The following is a 6321-nucleotide window of genomic DNA, read 5'->3' on the forward strand; positions in this document are numbered from 1 at the left end:
ACAACCTTCAGTTCCATCCGCTAACTAATTTTATTGTTATTGATAGGTGTCAATCATGTTCTCCAACTGATCTGATTGGTCGATGCTGACAATTTCCAATCTCACTGAAAAGAGCTGATTTTTCTTGGGAAACACAAACACGCTGACAGAGGATTGAAATGCTGACTATCAGCTTAAAGTGCTAATGGGTAGCTTATATACTCTTCTGATCTATTTGCTGTCATTCAAAGCCAGAACTGTGACTGTGGAATGTTTTGGTAACACGTACAGAGACATGAGGTTAAGATCTCACTCCTATTTCCCGGTTCTGCACCTCCTATGAGTTCAATGAGGAGCTAAAGAACAGAGAAAGCCATCCTTTATTTATGTTGGTGGATGACTAATTCCAGAATCCACATACAGTTGACACAAGGTAACTGAAACTGCTGGGCGACCTGGACAATTTCCTGCCATTAGGTTAAATCAATATTGGGCCTGGACCAGAACAATACATGTAGGATCATGATGAAGATCAGAATGCTGCCTTCAAAAATAAGTGCAGCACTACTACTGAATACAGTCCCCTAGGCAACACTGCAGTGTACTACACTAGGCATGCCCTAGTTAGTCTGCCTCTGGTTAGTCTCAGTACTCCTTAAATAATAAATGGTCTTTTAAGGTATGGCTCAGTGGTAGCACTCGTGCCTCTGAGCCAGAATGGTTGTGGGTTCAAGTCCCACTCCAGAGACTTGAGCACATAATCCAGGCTGACACTCCAGTGCAGTACTAACGGAGTGCTGCACTGTTGGAGCTGCTGTCTTTCAGATGAGACATTAAACCAAGGCCCCATCTCCCCTCTAAAAGATCCGATGGCACTATTTTCAAGAAGATTAGGGGAGTTCTCCCCAGTGTCCTTATCCCTCAACCAGCACCACTAAAACAGATGATCTAGACATTATCACATTGCCGCTTTTGGGCCCTTGCTGTGCGCAAATTGGCTGCCACGATTCCAACATTACAACAGTGACTACACTTCAAAAGTACTTCATTGGCTGCGAAGCGTTTTGGGATGTTCATGAAAGGCACTTTATAAATGCAAGTCTTTCTTTTCTTAAAGTTTTCAAATTGTATACATATCCAGGATAACTTTAATTAAGAACCACATGCGATGGTACAGCTGGTCGGAGTTCACAGGATCATAGAGCACAGAAGGAGGCCATTTTCTATCGTGTCTGTGCCGGCTCTTTGAAGAGTTATCCAATTAGTCCCACTCCCCTGCTCTTTCCCCATAGCCCTGCAAATTTTTCCTTTTCAAGTCTATATCCAATTCCATTTTTAAAGTTACTATTGAATCTGCTTCCAGGCAGTGAATTTCAGATCATAACAACTCGCTGCGTAAAAAAAATTCTCATCGACTCCCTGGCTTTTTTGCCAATTATCTTAAATCTGTGTCATCTGGTTATCGATCCTCCTGCCAGTGGAAACAGTTTCTCCCTAGCTACTTGATCAAAACCCCTCATGATTTTGAACACCTCTCTTAAATCTCCCCTTAACCTGCTCTGCCATAAGGAGAACAACCCAGCTTCTCTGGTCTCCCCACATAACTGACGTCCCTCATCCCTGGTAGCATTCTGGTAAATCTCCTCAACGATTGGGGAAACTTCTCCAATGCCTTGACATCCTTCCTAAAGAGTGGTGCCCAGAACTGTACAGAATACTCTAACTGATACTCTAGTGATTTATAAAAGTTTACCATAACTTCTTTGCTTTTGTACTCTATGCCTCTATTTATAAAGCCAAGGATCTCGTATGCTTTTTTTTAACAGTTATGCAGTAAGTTTGCGAGCCCTGCCTCAGACTCCACTGAGTTCCTGGTGACGGCCATGTAGCTCGGGAATAGCTCCTGGCAGAGCCTTTCCCAAAGGAAGGGAAGGAGGGAGTTACCTTCAGGTCACTCTCGCACGTTTCACGGCCAGTTCGAAGTGGAACCGGGAGAAGCCTAGGAGCATGTTGGCCACTTGCTGTCATAAGCCAAAATTTTCCGACATTAGCTCTGAAGGTCCAGTGACTCAACAGCATTGCAAACACAAATAAATTCTAATCACTATTATTACACAGCAGGTGCAGGTATATAACTAAGAGTCCTATAGCCAATTAACTATGTAATGGTAAAATCATTCTAATTTTAGCAAAATTAACATGTTTTTTCTATTTTTTTTAGGGACCGGCAATACAAGAGATCCTCTGACAGCCATTTGATTTCACCACCTGTTGTTCATCCCATGATGGCAGTAATTCTTACCTATGCTCCTTAGCTTAGGTGAAACCGCTCCATAAGGCATGTAGCTTTTTGCGAAGGTGGATTGGTAATAATTAGCGGCATTTTGATTTGCACATCAAGAGCTCCTTATCATCCAAGAAGTTATCTGAAAGCGCCGTTTCGGTGATGCCGAGGAGTATAATTAAAATTCTGTACAAAGAGGCTAATTCTGCAGTGGCTCTCATAATTCAAGTGGTGATGGTCTTTTGGTCAGAGAAGGAATGTCAATACCACACTGCCTGTAGTTGATATGGTGTATAGTCCACTGTTCCTATTGGGTACTGGAGTGGCCCTGGCGGGTGGAGGCATTCATTTAAAATTCTTTCCGCAACAGCTAAAGGACTTGCCTGGTGTGACACTAAGTCATATAGACCAGAAGGTCCCAGGATCAATTCCTGGTCTATACTGAGTTAGTTGATCTCAGCCAGGAAATATTGCCAGGGATATTGCAATTGGCCTCATTGCCTCTGGGCTGTGGAGAAAGAAAGAAATCCAGGGTTCCTGTTTTTTTTTTATTCGTTCATGAGATGTGGGCATCGCTGGCAAGGCCAGCATTTATTGCCCATCCCTAATTGCCCTTGAGAAGGTGGTGGTGAGCCGCCTTCTTGAACCGCTGCAGTCCGTGTGGTGAAGGTTCTCCAACAGTGCTGTTAGGTACGGAGTTCCAGGATTTTGACCCAGCGACAATGAAGGAACGGCGATATATTTCCAAGTCGGGATGGTGTGTGACTTGGGGGGGAACGTGCAGGTGGTGCTGTTCCCATGTGCCTGCTGCCCTTGTCCTTCTATGATGTGGAGATGCCGGTGATGGACTGGGGTTAACAATTGTAAACAATTTTACAACACCAAGTTATAGTCCAACGATTTTATTTTTAATCCCACAAGCTTTCGGGGGCTTTCCCCTTCCTCAGGCGGTGTGGAAATGACAATTTCGAATCCTTCGCATTTTAAGATCGCATTTTATGTGATCTTAAAATGCGAAGGATTCGAAATTGTCATTTCCACACCGCCTGAGGAAGGGGAAAGCCCCCGAAAGCTTGTGGGATTAAAAATAAAATCGTTGGACTATAACTTGGTGTTGTAAACTTGTCCTTCTAGGTGGTAGAGGTCGCGGGTTTGGGAGGTGCTGTCGAAGAAGCCTTGGTGAGTTGCTGCAGTGCATCCTGTGGATGGTACACACTGTTTCTGATCGCTATTCCTGCCAACATTCACTGGGTGAGAATGAGGCATCAGAAGCTGCTCGTGCCTGTGGAATAGGATTGCCAGCCTTTGTTGAGTTGAAAACTAGAGCAAGAGGGGTGTCATGTTTAAAAACTAATGGTTTAAAAATTACAATAAGGAAAATTAATTCAAATATTGTGTGATTTCAACATTCAACTGCCAAGTTGCCAGCTCTTTAAAGAAAGAAATTGCATTTATATAGTGCCTTTCACAACCTCGGTGTCCCACCACCTTCTCAAGGGCAATTAGGGATGGGCAATAAATGCCGGCCTCGCCAGCGACGCCCACATCCCATGAACGAATTTTTAAAAAGCGCTTTACAAACAATGAAGTACTTTTGAAGTAAACCTGTCCACTAGCTGTTAGTGATTTCTGTACATGGACCCCTAAATCTCTCTGCTCATCCACAGTTCCTAGCTTCTCACCATTTAGAAAATACTCTGATCTATCTGGATGACCTCACACTTCCCACACTATACTCCATTTGCCACAGTTTTGCCCACTCACTTAATCTATCAAGGTCCCTTTGCAACTTTCTGCTCCCATCTACAATATTCACTGTGCCATCTAACTTAATGTCATCAGCAAACTTTGATATTCTATTCCTTTGTCCAAGTCATTTATAGATATAGTGAAAAACTGAGGCTCCAGTACAGATCCCTGGGGACACCACTAGTCACATTCTGCCATTATCCCTACTCTCTGTCTCCTACCTCCTAACCAATTCCCTACCCATGTCAATCGGTTACCTTCAATTCCATGCACTCTCATTTTTGTTAACAGTCTCTTGTGTGGAGCCTTATCGAATGCCTTCTGGAAGTCCACTTAAATAACATCCACAGACATTCCCTTATCTATCACATTAGTTACTTCCTCAAAAAATTCAACTAGGTTCGTTAGACATGACTTACGCTTTACAAATCCATGTTGGCTCTCTCTGATCAGTTCATATTTGTCCAAGTTCTCAGTCACTTTTACCCTAATAACAGATTCTAGTAACTCCCCCACAACAGACAGTAAATTAGGGCACTCTGTATATTAGCTCACTGTGTATTAGGTCAGTCTGTATATTAAGTCACTCTGTACATTAGACCAGTCTGTATATTAAGTCACTCTGTACATTAGACCAGTCTGTATATTAAGTCACTCTGTACATTAGACCAGTCTGTATATTAGGTCACTCTGTACATTAGATCAGTCTGTATATTAGGTCACTCTGTACATTAGATCAGTCTGTATATTAGATCAGTGTGTACATTAGATCAGTCTGTCTATTAGATCACTCTGTACATTAGATCAGTCTGTATATTAGATCTCTCTGTACATTAGATCAGTCTGTACATTAGATCAGTCTGTATATTAGATCAGTGTGTACATTAGATCAGTCTGTCCATTAGATCACTCTGTACATTAGATCAGTCTGTATATTAGATCTCTCTGTACATTAGATCAGTCTGTACATTAGATCAGTCTGTACATTAGATCACTCAGTACATTAGGTCACTGTACATTAGATCACTCTGTACATTAGATCACTCAGTACATTAGGTCACTGTACATTAGATCACTCTGTATATTAGGTCACTCTGTACATTAGATCACTCTGTACATTAGATCACTCTGTACATTAGATCAGTCTGTACATTAGATCACTCAGTACATTAGGTCACTGTACATTAGATCACTCTGTATATTAGGTCACTCTGTACATTAGATCACTCTGTACATTAGATCACTATATATTAGATCACTCTGTACATTAGGTCACTCTGTACATTAGATCTGTCTGTACATTAGATCAGTCTGTATATTAGGTCACAGTATACATTAGATCAGTCTGTATATTAGGTTACTCTGTACATTAAATCAGTCTGTATACTAGGTCACTCTGTATATTAGAACTGTCTGTATATTAGGTCACTCTGTACATTAGATCAGTCTGTTTATTAGATCTGTCTGTATATTAAGTCACTCTGTACATTAGATCACTCTGTATATTAGGTCACTCTGTACATTAGATCAGTCTGTATATAAAGTCACTGTACATTAGATCACTCTGTATATTAGCTCACTCTGTACATTAGATCATTCTGTATATTAGATTTATTCTGTATATTAGGTTACTCTACATAAGATCAATCTGTATATTAGATCAGTCTGTATATTAGCTCACTGTGTATTAGATCAGTCTGTATATTAAGTCACTCTGTACATTAGACCAGTCCGTATATTAGGTCACTCTGTACATTAGATCAGTCTGTATATTAGGTCACTCTGTACATTAGAGCAGTCTGTATATTAGATCACTCTGTATATTAGGTCACTCTGTACATTAGATCACTCTGTATATTAGATCACTCTGTACATTAGAGCAGTCTGTATACTAGATCACTCTGTATATTAGGTCACTCTGTACATTAGATCACTCTGTATATTAGATCAGTCTGTACATTAGATCACTCTGTATATTAGATCACTCTGTACATTCGGTCACTATTTATATTAGATCGGTCTATATATTAGGTCACAGGGTGCATTAGATCAGTCTGTATATTAGGTCACTCAGTACATTAAATCACTGTATATTAGTTTACTCGGTATATTAGATCACTCTGTATATTAGGTCTCTCTGTGCATTACATCAGTCTGTACATTAGATCAGTCTGTACATTAGATCAGTCTGTATATTAGATCAGTCTGTATATTAGGTCACTCTGTATATTAGATGGGTCTGTATATTAGGTCACTCTAGTTTGGTGCTGTCTCTCCCTCTGTTGCGCTCAGACTCCTACCGTTACTAA

Source organism: Heptranchias perlo, chromosome 33, assembly GCF_035084215.1.
Source record: "Heptranchias perlo isolate sHepPer1 chromosome 33, sHepPer1.hap1, whole genome shotgun sequence".
Taxonomy (NCBI): domain Eukaryota; kingdom Metazoa; phylum Chordata; class Chondrichthyes; order Hexanchiformes; family Hexanchidae; genus Heptranchias; species Heptranchias perlo.